Below are 22,134 nucleotides of genomic sequence, written 5' to 3'. Positions count from 1 at the left end.
GTCATCAGTCCCCTAGAACTTAGAACTACTTAAACCTAACTAACCTAAGGACATCACACACATCCATGCCCGAGGCAGGATTCGAACCTGCGACCGTAGCGGTCGTGCGGTTCCAGACTGAAGCGCTTAGCACTGCTCGGTCACACCGGCCGGCAATTAGATAAACGTGAGGTGTGACAATTACTGGAAATGACTTTTTAAAATATACTATTGCTGTATCTTGCGACGAAATGCGGTCCATTATCAAGAAAATTATGTGCTCTGTTGCCTGTCTTGCTAGCCAGTTAGTGATAGTACGGAAATGACGACGACATGAGTAATTTAATTATTTGAAACATCTTTGATTAGAGTAGGCGCAGTTTCATATTCGGATAATCACGATAATACTCGAGATATAAAGAGAAGTTCAGACAGTTACATGTAAGCACAATAGGGTTTACGGCAAAAGGAAGGCAGGAAAGCAAGTAAATTTATTTTTTTATTAATATTACTTTGGCGTTAGCCGGCCGGAGTGGCCAAGCGGTTCTAAGCGGTACAGTCTGGAACCGCGCGACTGCTGCGGTCGCAGGTTCGAATCCTGCCTCGGGCATAGGTGTTTGTGATGTCCATAGGTTAATTAGGTTGAAGTAGTTCTAAGTTCTAGGGGACTGATGGCCACAGCAGTTAAGTCCCATAGTGCTCAGAGCCATTTAAACCATTTTGAACTTTGGCGTTATACAATGTCCTGTGGTAGCTAATCAGCTGCCAGCCAAAAATAAATCGAGCTACTCTTCCCAGTAACGTTCATTACCGTACGGTATTGAACGAGTGAGAATGAGAGAGAGAGAGAGAGAGAGAGAGAGAGAGAGAGAGAGAGAGAGAGAGAGAGAGAGAGAGAGAGAGGGGGGGGGGGGGGAGGGGGGGCTATAAAATGGCGTACTGTGTTGGAGTTCGTAGAAGCGGAATTCAGGAACACGGTGTAAAAACATAGAGCTCTCATTTATTGTTTTTTTTCCCTATTCCCTTTTGATGACATCAGTGCGAATACTATTCCATGCCTGCCATTTTACGGAACTCGGCGACACGTTGTCTGAATTATTCGGATTCGGTTGAAATTCCCGTCTGGGCATCCAGTTACAGGTGTTGCGTGGTTTTGCTGAATTACTTTTTTTTACAGATACGCGGTTCACGTGGCACACTGCTACATACACACAGCACTGAAAAATCTTCAGCTAACATACTATTGCAGTAGGTACGTATTTTCTACACATTTTGTAGTAAAGGTGACCTCTATTTTGCCAGTTTGTCTTTGGTTACGTCGTAAGGGTTCCTCTCAAGAAGGAAGAATTTAGGCTAGTGCAGGTTTAGTGAATTTTTAAAAGCGCACAGGTTATTTTCTTCCTCGTCATAGTCCAGTCTGAGCTTGTACTCTAGCTCTTAATGACGCCACCATCAGCAATACGTCAAATCTCAGTTTCTCCCCTGTCTGTATCCCAGGAAATGGTCTTACGTCACACAAGACAACAATCAATTTTTCCCTCTATGCTTTTAACATCCTCAGGGCAATGCCCAGTCGTGACTGTTTAATTTGTCGCTTGAGGGGCAGCGTTCTCTCCTTCATCCCAAAACAGTAACGACTGACGTAAATTATGCGCCTCACGAAAATACTTTGAGTCAGACAGGCGCTAGGACAGTAATACACACTCGTCTGGCTACCAAGACATCTATCAATTGCACTAGGCCACTTTTAATACCGTCCTCTCGCCGACCGTAGCTTTACGACTCGCCTGAAGTTCCCGCTCCACTGTGTTAACTTCGGACGACAGGTTCCAAGGCGTAGCGGTTGTAAAAGCGTACGTCGTCTCTGCAGAAGAAGCTTCATCTGGCAAATGTATCTGCCGGTGGAACGCAAGTCTTACGCGATACCACCAGCTCTTCCGGGACGAGAGCACTGTAAAGATGACAGTTCAATGCAGTCTATATCCTTTCTGGAGGAGCAGTAGTTTCCCCAGACTTGGTGTCTCACCGATGTAAGAGCCACCTGAAAAAAGAGAGAAACTGCAAGTTGGAATGTAATAAAAGACCTGAGACAGAGTTGAAGTTTCAGACGGGAATGCAGTTCGTAGTGACACGAACAGTTTCATTCTGGTTCTAGATACATAAAGCAACATTTCAATTATTATGTGAAGTCGAATTCACGGAATTGTAAGCATACAAGACGCAATTTCACTGTTGTATTCAGTTATGACGTTGCTCAGTTGTCTGTATACTATCTTTTACTGTTTTATGTTGTATGTTTATAATCGGTATACGAAGGAAGTACAGCTACCCTTGCATCAAATAATGATTTTTAATAATCCGATCATCCATTAGCAATGATTTCATCGATTTTGAATGAAGCTGCTCATACCATAATAACACTGTTGTCATGGTATGGAAATCCAGTCGCGCCGCGAGCAGTCTTCCTTCATTGGAACTTATTATCTTTGTATTCCTGAAATGTCCGTCGATTAACCTGGATAGATTTCGAACGCGGTAGGTTCTCTGTTTGAGCGTACAGCACTCCTGCAGGCTACTAAAGGCGAATCATTTTCATGTGGCAGCAGTTCCCTGTAATGTCCTCCAGTCCATTGCTATCATTATAATTGTAGATCCTATATTTTGTTATACGGGCAGCGTCTACGTCTTAACAGATTATAAAAACACGCCGTGCGAGTTAGAACATCGGTAAGACAGTGTGTAAGGACCCTGCTGTGTTTATTCTCCAAATATCGTTAACTTCTGTCGGCTGTTTCACGAGTGGCTTTGTCGCTTCTGTCGAACAGCGAGACCCTGCTGCGACTTTCAGGTGTTATCGTAGCGTAAGCTCTACGCTCGAAAAGACTGATAAAATTACACTTCGACAATTTTGAGAATTTCCATTACTAGAACTAATTTTTAATGAAAGCTAAGCGTGTGTAAAACGCATTTGGCTATTGCGAAGGATGTCGCTTTTATCAGCATCGCTTAGTACATTTTAGGAGGGTCATTCTACAAAGAAGAAATCACTTTTTCATGCACCTCACTTCTTGACTTATTTGTCTTTTAAACGATTCAGTATTTTGCACTAAACCATAGCGGCTATATCGAAATCTGGGCCAGGAACCAATGCAGACTCGGTTGAGTACTTCCTCTCTGAAAATGGATAATAAGACATAATATCAATATAAATCGGTCGCCAGTTGTAAAGGGACACATTTTGAGAACGGTTCTTCCAATTGAACTACAAATCGTTACTGAAATTTCCTTTAAAGAAACTCTACTTTTAGGACAGTCCAGAAAGTTCAAATGGCTCTGAGCACCATGGGACTCAACTTCTGAGGTCTTCAGTCCCCTAGAACTTAGAACTACTTAAACCTAACTAACCTAAGGACATCACACACATCCATGCCCGAGGCAGGATTCGAACCTGCGACTGCAGCGCCTAGAACCGCACAGCCACTCCGGCCGGCTTTTAGGACAGTAATGAAACAAGTAAGGAGTAAATTAACCAATGAATATTAAAAGCGACTTTTCACAGTTTTTGTGCAAATTTGCGGTTTGAAAATTTATGTAACCACTTTCCTTTTACAGTTACAATAAAAAACATTAAAATGAAAATGATTTGGGAAAATGTACGTTAAGGACTTGTAAGTGATGGTAACACAAGTTACTATGAAAGAATCACAATATTGTTTCTAAAACCATCACCACACTCTCCCTAGCACGTCTGTCTCTTCTGTAACATATCTGAATAAAACGTTGAAGTTGAAATTGTTGCCTTTAAGCCTCAGAGTACTGTGCACGTTAGTTTTCACATTATCTTCACGTCTCTATTTGGATAGCTAGCTCAGTAAGGCCACATTGTCTATCTTTTTAGACAATGCCTGATATATCGATTGTCCAATTCAAGTCAATGCATAATTTTGCCTGGAATACCTTACATCCGAGGATACAGTTTATATGAGTCAACTTGTTACTGTAAAAGGTGCTAAGCCGCCGCTTTCATCCATTAATTGTACCATATTTCTGCACAAACACAACTATATATGGATGTGTTACTACGCGAACAGCACACGAACACGATCTGGAAGCGGGCCGCCTGCTATCCATGCTGCTCTCCTGGCCGCAGAAAAGGCGGCAAGGGAAAAAGTGCAGTACGGTAGTTCGCCTACTTTAGGGTTTGACGACCACACTCTTTCCATTCAAAAAGTAATCCATCCTCAGCAGGAGATGTTTACAATTTGTGTTAATGACAATGACAAAGACGGAAAAAAATCGCAACACCAAGGAGAAATTGTGCAAGATAAACGGAAGTTGGTGGACGTATTTCTACATCTGAAAGATGAAGTCTGTTGAAATTTCGCGTCCTTCGCATGAGAGTGGCGGTAGTAGCTTTAAATACAGTCTGTAACGGTCGTGAGCGTTAGTTACTTTTGAGATTGATCGTGGTGAGTTGATGTTAGGCAAGAATGCCTTTAAGGCGACAAAGACGCCATTGTCAACGCCTTCCTGAATTTGAACGCGATCGTGTAACAGGACAAGCTCGATGTTTCTTCTGCGATACTGCAGAAAGTCTTGGCAGGAGTGTGGCCACTGTACGTGACTGCTGGTGGCGGTGGTCCCTAAAATGTAGGGTTCAGAACGACCTTGTGGGGAAAGACCGTGGCGCACCGTACTGCATCAGCAGCAATTTGAGCAGTGTTTGGTACAACAGTGACACAACGAACTGTTACAAATCGGTTAGTTCAAAGACAGCTCCGAGCCAGACGCCCTGTAGCGTACATTTCACAAACCACCGCCATTTGTGACTTCATACGACGGCAGTATCTGTTCCCGAAAGAACAGTTACCGTGGATGACCATGCAGCTTTGCTAGAAATGAAATGATAATTAAATGGACACCCTAGCTGCAAACAGGCGTTGATGTACTTCACTGGGGACATGTTGAAAATGTGTGCCCCGACCGGGACTCGAACCCGGGATCTCCTGCTTACAAGGCAGACGCTCTATCCATCTTTTCTGAGCCACCGCGGGCACAGAGGATAGTGCGTCTGCAGGGACTTATCCCTTGCACGCTCCCCGTGAGATCCACATTCCCAACATGTCCACACCACTACATTCGTAGTGCGCCTAATAGATGTTTGCCCATCATACTCATTACTCGTGGCACATTAATCTACCAAGTCTCGTACGAGTTCGGGCATAGCGTGTGCTTTCGCACAAGAAGGTCAATGGCCGGGAAGCCATATTTTAACTATATATGACGGTAATATCTGTTACCGAAAGAGCGTCTGTCATGTAAGCAGCAGATCCCGGGTTCGAGTCCCGGTCGGGGCACACATTTTCAACATGTCCCCAATGAAGTATATCAACGCCTGTTTGCAGCTAGGGTGTCCATTTAATTATCATTTCATTTGTGACTTCAATGATGCCAAACGAGAACTCATTGGAGGGAAGGGTGCAGGACGTCTGTTCTGATGAAATTTGGATCTGCCTCGATGCCAGTGATGGCCGTGTGTTGGTCAGGAAGAGGGCAGTCAAGGGCTTGCAACTAACCTGTTTGCGTTCTAGACACACTAGTCTTACAACGAGAGTTATTGTCTAGCGTGCGATTTCATGTCACAGCAGCAGCACTCGTAGTTATCCCACGCACCCTGACAGCAAATTTGTTCGCCAGTCTGGTCATTCGACTTTTTGTGCTGTCATTCTTGAACAGCATTCCAGGGAGTTTTTCCAACAGGATAACGCTCGCTCACATACCGCTGTTGTAACCCAACATGCTCTACAGAGTGTCGACATGTTGCCTTGGCCGGCTCGATCACCACATCTGTCTCGACTCGAGCTCATATGGAACATCATTTGACAACTTCAGTGCCATTCAAAACCAATGTTAATCACCCCTTTGCTGACCAAGTGCTACAGCTATGGAACTCCATCCCACAAACTGACACATGTACAGTACAATGCATGCACGTTTCCGTGCTCGTATTCAATACTGTGGCGGTTACACCCGTTATTAGTCTACCATCGTTTTAGATTTGCAGTGGCTTACATTAACCTGTGATCTTGCAATGTTTATCACTTAAATTTGTTATCTAGACAAATGTATCCCTGAAATTCCATTACTCTACGTTAATTATTTTTTGGTGTTGCAACTTTTTCCGTCAGTGTACATCAAAGTTAGACGTTATGAATGGAAACATACAAGACACCGGCATAATAAAAAATGGTTCAAATGGCTCTGAGCACTATGGGACTTAACATCTATGGTCATCAGTCCCCTAGAACTTAGAACTACTTAAACCTAACTAACCTAAGGACAGCACACAACACCCAGCCATCACGAGGCAGAGACCGGCATAATAATTGGAATTTTGTTTTATTTTGGAAAACTGTTTTTCGGCTGTTACGCTATGGTCAGATACAAAGATAAATATGTGAGGCTAAGTGCATCTACAGTTGGTTTCCATATATGACAGTTCATCGTTAATGTTTGATTTATGACTAAAACGCGAGTAAATGTTTCAGTGAAAATGCGATGTAAAACTATTTAACTTAGATCAAATGTCGGAGATCATAGATAATGAACTATAGTATGTATTGTAACTTTCCTTAATAAAAAAAGATAACGATTATGTTAAATGAATGTATGAACTGTGGAAAAGATACAGAACTCTGACTGTCGTAACTGCAAGTGGTGTGGTTACTCTGTCTTATTGATAACAAAACTTTACACGAATTCATTGGGCAATGCAATTCCCAGTACCAATAAAGAAATACAGTCACTGCAAAATACATTCAGCCCCTTAAGCACTGAATCCTAAGGCTCTGTCTCACAACGAATAAATTAAATTGTCTTACCTCTAAAGCAGCAACGGAGTAACGCGATATATTCTGGTCTGTGATAAAAAGTATGAATAAGCTAACTACAGGCTCAGTAGTGTGCAGTGCTGGCCATAATACTTGAAATGCACATGAAATTCATTTGGCTGATAAACGAGAAGATTTAAGAAAATTCAACTTCTTTAAAAAATATATGACCTGGACTAGGAAGCGGTACTGAGTATGGTGAATTACTAACGCTCAGTTTTTTACCAAAATTATATTGCAAGTTAAATTTGCCTAATCAAAAACATTTCACAATTGAAGTTACATTACTCACAATTGATTCACAAACAATGAGAGTTAAACAGCAAGTATTATCTAACTTCATTAATCCAACATAAATGCAAATCATTAAATTAAACATCGCTCTGTTAACAGATCTTAAAAGCACTGCACCAAATTATCCAGCGTATCAGAGACATCCATTGCTTATAGTACACTAGTTTCATTTTAATTTATTAATATTCTTATCTTATTCTGGTGCCACATACAAGTGCGCCACAGTATCCCCTTTCAGTATTACAGTAATTGTTCTGAGAAGAAAATTAGTTGTAGAAGAACCTTCATTTAAGTTAAACAGTTTTTACATCGAATTTTCACTGAAACAGTTCCTCTTCTTACAGTCGTAAATCAAACATTAACAATCGTATTATTTGGATTTGAGATGCCAGTAGCACTAGTGTAAAAAATTTTATCCTACAAAAATTTCACAGTCGGACATATTTATCATTGTCCCTGTCGACGGCGCGACAGCCGAAAACCAATTTGTAAAATAAAATAGTACTAGAATATTATCTCAGTGTCATGTGTGTTTCCATTCATAATTTATAAAATATTCTACCACGAACGCAGGGAACAGTCAACCAATGCCGCAAGTTTATAATACAATGAGTACTAAATACGCACACAGCAAAAGCACATTGGGTTTCATGGAATTAGTCTATCGATGTAACGACTATTTACTCATTATTATCATTAATACCACATTATAGAAAAGGTAAATGTCATGCTGTTCTGTTCCCAGAGGATTCGCAGTGCGTGCGGAGGGAGGGGGGGGGGGGGGGGGGAGAGCGCAGTTCTCATCCTGCCATGTAGCTTTACGTCTTCCATAGTCGAGTAACACAGACGCCGGGCATGGTTTCTTTGAAGCTGGCACAGCCGTTTGCCTTCGCTATCCTACTTCAGTCCGCGCACTCTGCCTCTAACGATCTCGTCGTGGACGGGACGTTAAATCTTCACCTTCACCTCCATCTCGAAACGGAAACAAGAAAATATATAAAGATCGAGCGACGACAAGAAATTTCCTATTCGCATCTGCGTAGGCAGTCCCCACTGGTCTGAACTGTACCGATCCCCGAGAGGACTCCCGCCGCCATGCGAACTCGTGTCCAGTGATTGGTAAGTAACAGTACTTCCTGTGCCACATCGCTCCAGGTGTTGTACATTGAAACCGGTTTCTGACAGTGACGATCTGAGCTAAAGGAGGACGTCCTGTGTCGCAAACAATTGGCTGGCTGAGGCAGTGGACCTCGGGTGTGGTGGTTCTAGCTTCGTAGAAGTAAAGACAGTCCGTGCTAACGCTGGTTCGCATTAAAAATGAAGCACTCTGAAGCGCATCCGAAAATGCCACATCACGACGAAGTGCACTCACGACGCTCCTTGTCCGATGTGTACTTCTACGTAGCCGAGGCGGGGAGCACTGGGTATGATCACATACGCTACCTGGAACTACTCTCAAACGTGGCACTATCTGCAAGTCAATGGCTAATCAAGATAGAGTGCTACCAGGAAAAGATTGGTCGAAAGGTGACGTGTGCAGGAAGTGAACTATCTGGGGAATGCTCTGGCAGCGACTCAGTGTGTCAACTAGGTTCCTTTCATTTTAATGCTTCACAAACCTAGGCTGGAGTGATGTTTTCAGTTGTAGCGGTACAGTAAGAAAGGCTTAAAAACGAGCAAATGAAATGGTTCCAGAATAAAAACTGATTAGAGAAACGTAGCAGTTTCGTAGTTACTATTTCATGCTTAGGAAAACACGCTTAGTGTTAGTTTTGTCCTGATACTGGTGTTCTTGCTGAGAAGCAAAGTTTTGCACTGTCTCCTGCGACATCACTCTAAGCATGACAAGTAATCGATTTTTGAGAGGTACGCCCAGTATAAGTGGCTGTAAAATTACCTGATGGAAGTGGAATTTAACTGTAACTACGTTTCAAGAAGTACTTCACTTTTGAAAGCAGCCATAGTGCGTCAAGCTGATACAGCCACTCAAATTGTCGCAAGTGTGGTTTCTCGCCAGTGCCCCTAAGACTCCGAGACGAGTAGCGATGAGTTACACTTTAAATGCGAATATTTTTTTGTTGGGGTTTACCATGACTATTGTCGATATGGAATGAAGCAACAAGTATACTGTTTTCAGTCTCTGTTTATTTGATTCAACAACATTTTTCGAAGATTTAAATCTCCATAATCAGGTGAATTTATGAAGATTAATATAGCATGAGTGTGTTGTGCTACGACTTTGGAGTTGTCTGTGACACTTTCTAGTGGTGGCCGGCTTTTCGCCTGTCGTGTTACATCACATATACCAACACTGTCGTGTTATATCACATACGAGAACACCGTCGCGTAATGGTGAATCCACAGAAACGCAACTGATGTTGGAGATGTGTTCAAAACACGTTGTGAAAATATGTAAAAATTGACAGGTAACAATAAACTTGTGACTTTTATGTTGGGGAGAGCGAGCTCCTGTTGGTGGAACAGCTCTGCCTGTCACCTGTCTGCATTGCCGTCACGTATCATACTGGCGGTCACAGTGACAGTCGAACACAAAGCGGGCAATAAGCATGACTCCATTGCATTTCATCATGGTCAGATAGTGAGTGGCTGACACATGGCACATGTCACCTCTGTGATGATGCACCACTCTAAGTACATCCGTCCACCGAAAATCACCACCACATTGCTCCCATTGGCAACAATGTGTTGTTGGCAGAGGTCGCCATTGAGTATAAAGGATTGTAACAGTGGACCTATGGGCCAGAGTGCGACAGATCCCTCAACAGTTCTGTGCTCGACAAACGCTGAGCAGCTACATCACCTTTTCACTGTAGTGTACAGGAAACACTTCCGGAAATGTTCGCTTACTGCACTTCATATCACTTTGGAGACATGTTGAAAGGTGAAATGCAGTGGTATGTCACAGTATATCTGATGGCAGGTGCACTGAGGAGTATATAAGGTTATTCATCCTGCTTTGCACGGTAAAGTGAATGTTTAAATGGGACTCGAACTAGTCTGCCATAAATACTCGCTGGTGAAGTAGAGAATATGATACTGTGCTTACTACAGTACCCAGCAGGTGACACGCGAAAAAGGCAATGAACCATCCCACTGCTCTCGAATTGTGTTAGAGTTTGTTGTTAAAGGCTTAAGGGTGTTCCACTGGCGCTCCGGGTCTTACTGAGCACATGCGGCACGACATCGATGTAGGTGGTTGCGAGCTGGACCTATTTTCGATCTTTATTCGTGAGTTGTGGGCGTATGGAACAGGGTGGCTTCTCTCCGCTTTCACTGTCTCGTTGATTCGACGTCATGAAACATCGCGACTACTATCTTGAGGAAACGGAGTGCTTCACATTTTTTACCAGATAGATCGTTGGATGGAAACACTGGCACATGTGAGAAAATCTTGGTGAGCCGCATCAAAGCAGTCGGATGACCCAGAGGAAAGGTGTGTCTAATTCCATTTCTCCTAGTGTGTTTCAGCCCCGAGTGTTCATTTTTATGGAGACTATCTGTGGCCACTGGATTTAGCACTTCTTATACACGGTGGTTGCGTAATTAGTAAACAGTGGTGACTTGTCCCCACTTTTTACCTCGATGCTGCTGAGACAGCCATTCTACATATTGCATGTACCATTACTCTACATTACAACAACCTGCAAGCAACCATGCGATCCAATGCGGAAGGTATCAAATACCACATCTAGTCATTGTCTTTCCTGATCCATTCACAAATTGAGCTAGCCAAAAACGTCTTTCTCTTGGCCGCCGTACCAACAGTAATTTCTCTTACCTTCTGTATGTGGCTCTCATGAGAGGTGTGTATTTGCAGCAGTAGAACCTTTCTGCAGTCCGTTGCAAATGCAGAGTCCCTGAACATTCTCAATAGCGTTTCGCGAAAAGAATGACGTCTTCCCTCCATAGATTTCCATTTGAAGTCACGGAGCATTTCCGTATCACTTGGGCATTTATCGAAGCTACCGGTAAAAAATCAGCAGCACGCCTCTGAATTACTTCTATGTCTTTCTTTAATACTTACATTGCTGATTTTGAACCTAGCTGCTATAGCCTGTGGACTGGCTAAAATATCGATTGTTCCTCGAAGTTATAACTCGTGGTTACAATGGCGTAGTTGGAATTTGAAAAAAAATTTACCTTTATTGATCTTTCTGCTTTAAATATATATGTTTTGGCATTGCTAGCGTTAAAAATGATCCAAAGATGAACAATTCAATAGTAATTATCACGGAAAAAAATGGAAAGAATTTCTGGCATTCTAATACATATCGCAGTAAGCAGACAAGTGAATTTTCTGTTAAAATTTCTTTTAGAGCTCATTTAATTCTAGAGAAACACGCAAGACACAAGAACGAAGCAGAATTTTGCGTTGATAGTGGAGTATATTGATGTACCTGGAGGAAAGTCCTTCATACCAACACAGCCTGTGAAAATAAGACGATAAACGTAACATGAGTCGTCATCAAATATTCGTTCTGATCATCTGCAGACTAGTCAAGGACTTTGTAGATCATTTGCGCCACACTTCTTTTCTCTTCACTGCACATTTTCAACACAAAGTCAACATAAAAGCATACAAAACGTGCTAAACACAAATAACTTGAACGTCATCTAAAGCCTACGAAAAAAGGCGATAAAACATTTCAAAAACGACGAATTATTCCCGTGATACGGCTGCTACCATACAGAAAGAAACTATAAATTCTGCAGAATTGATAGACGATTGTGGGAGCCGTAAATGTCAATTTGACACGCCGGAAAATCATCATAATCGGCTGACGTAATATTACATCCGCCGCACGTTCACATTTCCCGCAAGCGCCGTAATATTACGCCAGCCGCAAGCTTAAGTCTTACTGCGATCTGGTACGGATCCCAAACACTTAAGCAGCACTCAAGAATGGGTCACAGATGTGTTCCTTACGCGGTCTCCTTTACAGATGAGGTACACTTTCCCATAATTCTCCCAACAAAACGAAGTCCGTCAGTTGCCTTTCCCACTGAATCGAACTGAGGACTAGAATTTGTGGCACAACTTGACTAAAAGAGGGTACCAATTGATAGGACACATTCTCAGGCTTCAAGGAGCAGTCGATTTAGTGATTGAGGGAAGTGTTGGGAGTAAGAACTGTAGAGGGAGGTACAGGCACGAATACAGTAAGCGGAGTCAAATAGATGTGAGTTTCAGAAATGGAGAAGCTTGCACGGAATAGACTAACGTGGAAAGCCTCATAAAACTACTCTTCGGAGAACATATATTGGAGCCACCTGGGCTTTTCTTCTGTTCCTTGGGACTTTCCTCTGGGTGAGGAATTCACGATAAGTGTAATAACAGCTAAGTAGAGGGTCAGGGACGAACAGACCCATCTTTAAAATCATTCTCTGTAACACTTGATTGCGATCCCATGTGGACCTGGCTACTTACTTGTTTTCAACCCTTTCAACTGCTTTTCAGTGCCAATTATGGCCATGTCTTACGTTCTTCACGACCTTCATACGGTCTAATGATGGTATGTGCATCGTCTTCCTGCGTAAATGATTTTTTTTAAGCGTGAAATTTAGAACTTCAAAAATATCGTTCAAAAGGCTTGAGCACTATGGGACTTAACTTCTGAGGTCATCAGTCCCCTAGAACTTGGAACTACTTAAACCTAACTAACCTAAGGACATCACACACATCCATGCCCGAAGCAGGATTCGAACCTGCGACCGTAGCGGTCGCGCGGTTCCAGACTGTAGTGCCTAGAACCGCTCGCCCACACCGGCCGGCTTTGAACTTCATTTTTCCTTTTACTGTCTCCTATTGCCACACTGGACCGGCCGACAACTGACTGAATACAAGTCTTGGACCCACTTAATGGTTCTACATAGACAAGATTTTTATCGGCCGAGCGGTTCTAGGCGCTTCAGACCGCTACTGTCGCGGGTTCGAATCCTGCCTCGGGCATGGATGTGTGTGATGGCCTTAGGTTAGGTTTAAGTAGTTCTAAGTTCTAGGGGACTGATGACCTCAGATGTTAAGTCACACAGTGCTCAGAGCCATTTTTTGGAATCTATGCAAGAACTTCGCTAATGTATGACGGGGTCAGTCGTGAATATTTTTTGTCTGCGATCTTTTCGGTCGGTAACCCACTTCCTCGGCGCATACTTGTGCAGAGCGCCGCAACCTCGGTCGTGCCGCTGCGGTTCACAGCCGCTAGGTTTTACGCAGAGGGCCTCCTCCCAGGGCGGAGGGCAGGGCTTCCCTCATTAATTATACCGCGGCAGGTTCTGCCGCAGCATGCGGTCGCCGTTCCCGAGGATCGTGTCTTCCGGGGCTGGGCGCACCACTACTCCGCCAGCAGTAACGCTTACCCGCAGCGCAAATACTCATTCTGCACACATCGCCCAGCGCTTTCAAATCTTTGAGATGGACATCTATTAATTGAGGAGTTTTTACTTCTAACGTGACTGCGATGACCGACATTGTAAATCGGTTGTTTATTGCATCTGCGGAAAACACATGCTGTCGAAGTCAGAATCGTAAGAAAACGTGCAAGTGGTTTACAGTGAGTTTCGGAGACTTCGTCACATAATTTGTAGCATCCTTCATGTACTAATGTTGGTTACCGATTAACGAAAATGTCATTCGTCTAGTTTCATTTCTTTTCTGTTGTAAGCAGTTTGATATTCAAAAATTACTGTTTGATACCTGAAACTCTAAACCAACCGTCAGGGTGACGTGAAAGACACAACGCTTTACTAGACATTACCCAGAATTCTCCGTGTTCCAACGAGCTATAGTAATAATCTAGATTACTGCAAATGTATTTGATCTAAGGCGCTTCATCAATTCCAATGTGTGAATTTATCAAATAACGTTTTGATCTACATTTTCTCATGAAATCTACGTTAATCACTTTTTGTACTTCATTTTTAGGAGTGTTTTTGTAACTCGTGGAGTTCCATGACCAGTATTGTATGAAGTGAGTCCTGTTTGACGATAAACCATGGTTCGTAGGTGAGGGCGAAACTTCCTCCCCTGAACGTGACTGTTATAAAAAACTGAAGCGAACGACCGTTAATCCGTGTTCATCCACGGACGTCATATAGGCACCTCTTCAAGAAGCTAAACAGTTAAACTGCGCAGACACAATACATAAGTTTGCTAATAAATTCATAGTAGATAATCCGTCACAATTTGAGAAAAACAGTGATGTCACATATGTACATTACCCATTATTGAAGCTGTCAGTGGGTCAAAAAGGAGTTCAGTATGCAGAAACGATTTTTTTGTTTTGTTTGTTCAATAAATAAAATGTCTGACAGTTAGTAAAGCAAGTTTTAAATCTAACTTGAAACCATTTTTCCTGGAAAACTCGCTTCTATTCCATTGAATTTCCACTTAAAAAGTGGTAGCCAGTCGTAAAAGAAGTTATTTGTAAGTGTAGCATCATAAGTAGGACCAAAATAATGTTGCGTTGATTAATGCTGTATACATATCCTGTAAACTAACTGATTGCACATCATTTCGATAACAGAATCGTTCAAAAGATCTATGTAAAATGTAACTGACAATGCCTTGGTACCGTCGTTACGGGCGACTTAGTCTTATCCATTATGTTTCAAGCAGTCATTATTCTAGTAAAAGAAATGAATGTATACATAAAAGCGTTTTCTATATTATAGGCAATGCCATTAGAGACTACGACGGTACACTAGTATGAGCTCTTGTTTTTGCAGAATCTAGATGTTTGAACTTTTTCCATTTCTTGTACCTTCTGTTAATTTCGTTCTTGTTTACCCTGAATGCAAATATCTGAGTGAGAGTGTAACATGTTAAGTAAATTGTAATTAGAATCAGCATTGTCCTGATGGGTATATGACGTGGTCTGATAACTTTAGTATTAACGGCTCGAAAGCTGTAAGGAAAAAAAGTTTGAAATGAAAACGAAAACAAAAACAAGCGCACGAAACATCACAGCAAATATAGTTTTATATGATGGAAATTTATTCAATTGCGTACAAGTCATAGTACGAGGGGCGTTTGAAAAGTCCGTGTAAAAATAAAAACTACTAAGTGTTTGGGCTAAGCCTTCTTTATGTTTCGACGTAGTCTCCTTTTAGACTTATACACTTCGTCCAACGCTGTTATAATTCGTTGATCCTTTCCGAATAATAGGAATTGTCCAAGTCTGAAAAATAGCTATTAGTTGCTGCAATCACATCCTCGTTTGAATAAAACCTTTGTCCCGCCAGCCATTTCTTCAAATTGGGGAACAAATAGTAGTCCGAGGGAGCCAAGTCTGGAGAATAGGTGGGATGTCAAACGAGTTGGAACCCTATTTCCATTAATTTTGCGAACACAACTGCTGAGGTGTGTGCTGGTGCATTGTCGTGATGGAAAATGACTTCTTTGCGGTCCAACCGCCGGCGTTTTTGTTGCAGATCGGTTTTCAAACAGTCCAGTAACGATGAATAACGTGCACCTGTAATAGTTTCACCCTTTTCCAGATCGTCGATGAGGATTATCCCTTTCGAATCCCAAAAGACAGTCGCCATAACCTTTTCGGACGAAGGAATGGTCTTCGCCTTTTTTGGTGCAGATTCTCACTTGGTAACCCATTGTTTAGATTGTTGTTTGCTCTCAGAAGTATAGTAATGTATCCATGTTTCATCCACAGTGACGAAACGACGCTTAAAGTCCTGCGGATTCTTCCTGAACAGCTGCAAACCATCCTTGCAACACTTCACACGATTCCGTTTTTGGTCAAGCGTGAGCAATCGCGGAACCCATCTTGCGGATAGCTTTCTCATTTCCAAATGTTCACGCAAAATATTTACCCGTTCATTCGAGATGCACACAGCACTAGCAATCTCACGCACCTTAACTCTTCTCTCATCCATCACCATATCATGGATTTTATCAATGATTTCTAGAGTCGTAACATGCACAGGGCGTCCAGAACGTTCACCATCAATTGTGCCCATATGGCCACTCCGAAAATTTTGAAACCACCTATAAACTGTTCTAATCGAAGGTGCAAAGTCACCGTAGTGTTTATCAAGCATCTCTTTAGCCTCCTGAGGCGTTTTGCCTTTCATAAAGTAATGTTTAATCACCACACAAAATTCTTTTTTGTCCATTTTTTGAAAATCACTCGACTGCCTTGATTCACACGAATGCCGAACACAAAGAAATAGATCAATATGGCTGCGTTCTTTCCAGAGATGCTACTATCCAAACATAACCTCAATACGCGCCGGTGGTGCCATCTCTCGGACTTTGCATGGACTTTTCAGACGCCCTTTGTAGTTCGAAAACGGGAGTTTACACGTGTTTTCCATAATATTACGATAATTCTGGACAATTTGCGACACAGACTGTGTCGCTAAATCGTTATCGAATGTGGATGCAGAATCTAAATATTGCTTTTGAGTGAAGAAAGTTTAGCGAGAGCGTCATTGGTGAGTATGAAGATAATTTCGTAGTCTAGTCATAAGGCAATATATCCTACTACTGCAAACTACGGCCCGCGTTAGCTGGCCAGACATCCCCGGTATCCGGCCCGCCAAATATTTGAGGTGGTACCTATAGTGCCATCAAGTGAGTTTCGAGACCTGTCGCGACCAATACACCGCGACATTGTTGGAGCTCTATCTTTACAAAGCGATATGTCATGGTTAAACTTGTGGCTATCCACAATAAACAGACAGACCATTCTCTGTGCGATAGTGAAAAAAAAGAACGGTTAACAGACTACTTTGGCGAAAACATTTTAAGTAAAGAAATTATTTGCATTTTATTCTACTCACGAGTCTGGTGCAAGTCTTTCAAACACCGAGCGAGGTGGCGCAGTGGTTAGACACTGGACTCGCATTCGGAAGGACGACGGTTCAATCCCGCGTCCGGCCATCCTGATTTAGGTTTTCCATGATTTCCCTAAATCACTCCAGGCAAATGCCAGTATGGTTCCTCTGAAAGGGCACGGCCGACTTCCTTCCCCATCCTTCCCTAATCCGATGAGACCGATGACCACGCTGTCTGGTCTCCTTCCCCAAACCAACCAACCATCCAAGTCTTTCAAATGGAAGCCACTTCGGCGACTAGCCTTAGTAATCAATCGTTATGGAAGATGCTTCTTAAGCGAGGTTTCACTTTCTTTTGATTACGTTGTAAAAAACACATAGCAAGTAAATCGTATAAAATATTTTTATTTAAAGGCAATTTAAAGAAAATACAATACCTAGTGTACATAATGATATTGGATATTTTAGTTATAACTGATGTATAAAAATAACTGTAATTAATTTATATGTTGAAAACTCACAATGTTAGAGTATTCACGTAAAGAAATTTAACATCTTAGTGATAATTAGTGACTTTTGTGTAGCTGTAACTTTCATAATTATCTCCAGTTGTGGATCAAGTTTACTCGTAGAGATAATCATCAGCGACTTCAAATGCTCATCACTTTGATCTGCAAATACTTTTTGCATGTTTCATTTTGGTGAAAGTTTTTTCACACAAATAAGTAGTGCCAAAAGCGGGAAAAAAGCCTCGGGCAAATTTATGTAAACTTTAGAGACATAAGTTACCTTTGACATCGAGACCGGGATCGACTTTCAGGTCTTAAGCTTTTAAATCAGCTTTTATGCACGGTGGAAAAAAAAAATCCTGGACAGACATTGATGTCCGAACGACAAAATCGTGCAAGCGTAGCTGACGTACATATTGGAAAGTTTTGTGAGAAGGAAGGCAGCCTTGAGCACATTTGGAATTTCAACTGAAGTGGGAGGCAGAGCAACGCTGGAGCCTGCCGAGCCTCTAGCGGGAGGCTGGGACCAGGACGGCATCCCGTGGTCTTATCGCGGGCTGTTTAATTCTGGAAAGATAGATAGTCGGCTGGAAGCAAACAGAGAGCTGCCGAGTTGCGCAAGAGAGCGGCCGGCGGGCAGGCGGTGGTGGTGGACGCGGCAGCTGTAGCAGCTGGGCAGCTGTGCAGCTGTGGCATTGTGAGGGCGGCAGGTGCCGGCGCTGCACTCCCACACCTCTGCATTCCTCAACGCCAGCCAGCGGCGGGCCGAGGCAGCCGAGGCGAGCCGAGCCGAGCCGCGCTGCCCCAGCGGACCGCTCGGTGCCTCCTACGACTCCTCCAAACACCTTGCGAGCTGTCTGCGACAGTGCGGAAACGGTGCCTGAATATTATCCTGAACGGCACCTTACCTCCCGTCTCGATTAACGTGACACCGCCGATGCCTGTCGACACCTTTAAATTCCAGATCGCTAGAGATAGTAATGAAGGCTTACGTGAAGGTGCGTTTACGAGGGCCATATTTTACGGCATTTGTAACTGCAACAGTGTTACCGTCAATATTGCTGTAATGGTGGCTGCATTATGTGGCAGTATCACGGAATGTCTGGGCAATAGTCCTTGTCTGTAAAAGCTTCCCTCTCACTTCCAGCCTTGCTCCCTCTTTCTCACAATGCCAAGTCAAGTAATCGAGTAGTGAAACAATATTATTCCGTTGACATACACTACCCCTCATTAATTTCAATACATCCAATAAATGACATCTAGTTCTCTGTATGTAAGGTCTAATACCGTGGGTACGGTTGAGGAAGCAAAGGAATAGTACATGGTGTCCGGAAAGTCTTTCCCTGAGTACATAAACTGATAACTCAGGCTAGAAGTAAGATACAGATATGAAACTGGTGTCTAATTGTTTACAAACTATCAAAGTTTTTTTTCATACACCAGTAAACTTCCACATGAGCACCCTTGGTAGCACGTAGCACATCTAGGCGATATTCAATTTCCGTCCACACATTAGCCAACATGACTGGAGGGATCGATTCATTATCCGTTGCCGCAGGGTTTCAAGATCTGGTACACGTGTTAGGTAGACCTCGTCCTTGACATAACCCCATAAAAAGAAGTCTAATGGAGTTATATCAGGAGAGCGTGGAGGGCAAACAGTTGGCCCATCACGACCAATCCATCGCCCAGGAAAGGTCATATCGAGATATGCACGGACGTCCAAACCCCAATGAGGCGGTGCACCGTCTTGCTGAAACAAGACATCGGGGTGATACTGAAGCAGCTGAGGAACAGCATACAGTTGCAACATGTCCAAATACACTGCAGATGTGATGGTAGCCTCAGCGAAGAAGAATGGCCCGATAATTCGATCGTGCAATAGCGCGCACCAAACATTCACCTTTGGACTGCCTCTGGTGCACTCCATGACCTCGCCAGGGGGTTGTGAACCCCAAATGCGCACATTATGCCGATTCGCTACTCTACTGACAAAAAAGATCGCTTCGTCGGAAAAGGCAATTCGTCTGAGATAACCATCATCGTCCTCAATACGTGATAGCATTTCGATCGCAAAGTCGTATCGACGTGTACTGTCACTGGGCAACAAGGTCTGAACGATTTGCACTTTGTATGCACGAAACAATAAACGTTTGTGTAAAATGTCATGGAGAGAGCTTTTTGGCATCTGTAATTCACGGGAGGCCCTGCGCACCGATTTCTTCGAACTTTGCAGAAAAGACTGCCTTACAGCTTCCTCCCTGTCTGCTGAGGTTCTTGGTCAACCAGACCTCGGAAGGTCAGCAACCGATCCTGTGTTCTTGAACTTCTCATACCAGGCTTTAATGCTCTTGAAATCAGGTGGATTCCTTCCAAATGTTGTCTGGAAGTGTCTCTAAAAATGGTTCAAATGGCTCTGAGCACTATGGGACTTAAATCTTAGGTCATCAGTCCCCTAGAACTTAGAACTACTTAAACCTAACTAACCTAAGGACATCACACAACACCCAGCCATCACGAGGCAGAGAAAGTCCCTGACCCCGCCGGGAATCGAACCCGGGAACCCGGGCGTGGGAAGCGAGAACGCTACCGCACGACCACGAGATGCGGGCGGAAGTGTCTCTGCACTGTGGTTGGTGATCATGTCTCATGGTACCACAGGACACACTGTGCCTTCTCCTGATTGGTTAACATGGCTTCTTGGGCACTGCACCTCATCCACTACTTACGTACTGCGAACCTAAAACAGAAAAAAGGCTTTGGTAGTTGTTAACATTCGACACAAATTTCATATTTGTATCTTACTTCTAGCCTGAGTTATCAATTTATGTAATCAGGGAAAGTCTTTTCGGACACCCTGTACAACAGTTGTACACATGTTATCATTTTTGTTTGTGGTCATCGAGATACAGTAGTATCCAACAAACAATGTTGTTTAGCGTTATATACCTATCCAAGATGTCTGTTTACCTATTTGCCGACGGACGCCGCATTTGGTGCACCTGTGTTGTTCCCTGTAGTGATGTGATGTCCGCAGCGAACGGCAAGCATTGCTACGATACAGAACATGTGGTTCCTGCACGTCAGTTCCTTCGTGACATTGAAGTGCGCACATCGCTAGTATGGCTCTACAAGTGGAGATATCCATAGAAAAACGTGCTGCAACTGTAGCACTTAGCAAAGCAGGTTTATCAGTTAGCCAAATTGCGAAACAGTGTAGTGTGTCTATGGGGGGGAGTGAAATATATCCTTCACCGCCAGGAGACAAAAGGTAGCAATAAGGACATACCACGGCCACGACGACCTCGTAAAACAACTAAAAGTGATGATTAATATATCAAAATTATCAGTAAGAGAAACAGATTCAAAACAGCGGCCAAAATTCGTGCAGAATTTGTAGAAATGGACACGACAACAATATATATTGCAACAGTAAAAAGGAGACTGACTGAAGCCGGCTTGAAAGGATGTGTCACAGCAAGAAAAACCCTTCTAAGGCCCTTAAATAAACAGAAGAAACTTGAATGGGCTAGAAAACATCGTAATTGGACATCGGAAGAATGGACGAAGGTGTTATTCACCGATGAATCGAAGTTCGAGATTTATGGAACCAGAAGGAGAATATTTGTTCGCCGATTTGTAGGGGAAAGGATAGCCCAGCAGTGTGATCTACCTACAGTTAAACACGATGGATTCTATTATGATTTGGGGATGTATTGTCGGAGATAGAGTTGGCGACATTGTGACAGCAGAAGGATGTATGGGTCATAAGCAGTACCGCCGCATGCTTGAGTCATGCAATGTGGATTGCGGTTAATAGGGAAAGGGTTCAGCTTACAACAGGATAATGACCCAAAACATCGGTCGGCATGCTGTACGAACTACAATGCATTAACGGAGAAACAGGAAGCACTGAATTATGTGGTGTGGCCGTCCCAAAGCTCCGATAGTAATCCCTTTGAAATGGTCTGTGATGAAGTGGACAGACGTATCACAGAAGTTAATGTATCCAGCAAGGAACATCTCTGGAATATTGTTAAGGATTTGTGGAATCGTATAGATTCACGATACCTACAAAAACTGATTGACCGCATGCCTCGAATTGTGAGGTAGTAATTAAATCCAAAGGAGGATACTTTGATGAAAGTTAAATATAATGATTGTGATTGTATTATATATGTGAAAGTTAATATAATAATATTTTGTGAGTAATACCGTTTGATTTGTGTTGTAAACCTGAAATACCAGGGTATATTGAAATTAATGAACGGTAGTGTAAGTTTTACGGATACGGTACAGCGTCATTTTATAAAAAAATATTATTAGTGAAACCAGCGTTTCGATCACTGTTGCAGTGACCTCCTTCTGGGTCTATTGGAGATGAAAAAAGTCTGGTATGATGAAACAACTAAAGTTACACACACACACACACACACACACACACACACACACACACACACACCCCTAAGGTACGTTTACCTTACCCATAAAATTCTGTGTTGCGGACAATATAGCTCGTAAATGTTGCGAGGCGACATTTTCGGCCACACGAATTGCAGTCACACGTTTAGCATCATTGTGAGCCGTTGTTTCCCGGTGTTTCCCGGCAATACTTGCAGTAATACATTTCCGGACCAGAAGTGTTTACA

At 42.9% G+C, this 22,134-nt stretch overlaps 1 protein-coding gene and 1 non-coding gene across 2 annotated transcripts in view; one reads left to right on the top strand and one right to left on the bottom strand.

Moving 5' to 3' along the window:
- Positions 1-22,134, top strand: part of LOC124545856 — a 1,204,377-nt gene that overhangs the window by 42,454 nt on the left and 1,139,789 nt on the right. The gene's annotated exons all lie outside the window — the stretch shown is intronic.
- Trnat-ugu lies at positions 4,955-5,034 on the bottom strand. The gene has a single exon. It is a non-coding gene; the product is annotated as a tRNA-Thr (tRNA).

Source organism: Schistocerca americana, chromosome 8, assembly GCF_021461395.2.
Source record: "Schistocerca americana isolate TAMUIC-IGC-003095 chromosome 8, iqSchAmer2.1, whole genome shotgun sequence".
NCBI lineage: Eukaryota > Metazoa > Arthropoda > Insecta > Orthoptera > Acrididae > Schistocerca > Schistocerca americana.
Note: the sequence above shows the minus strand (reverse complement) of the source record. Positions and strands in the feature narration are given on the sequence as shown.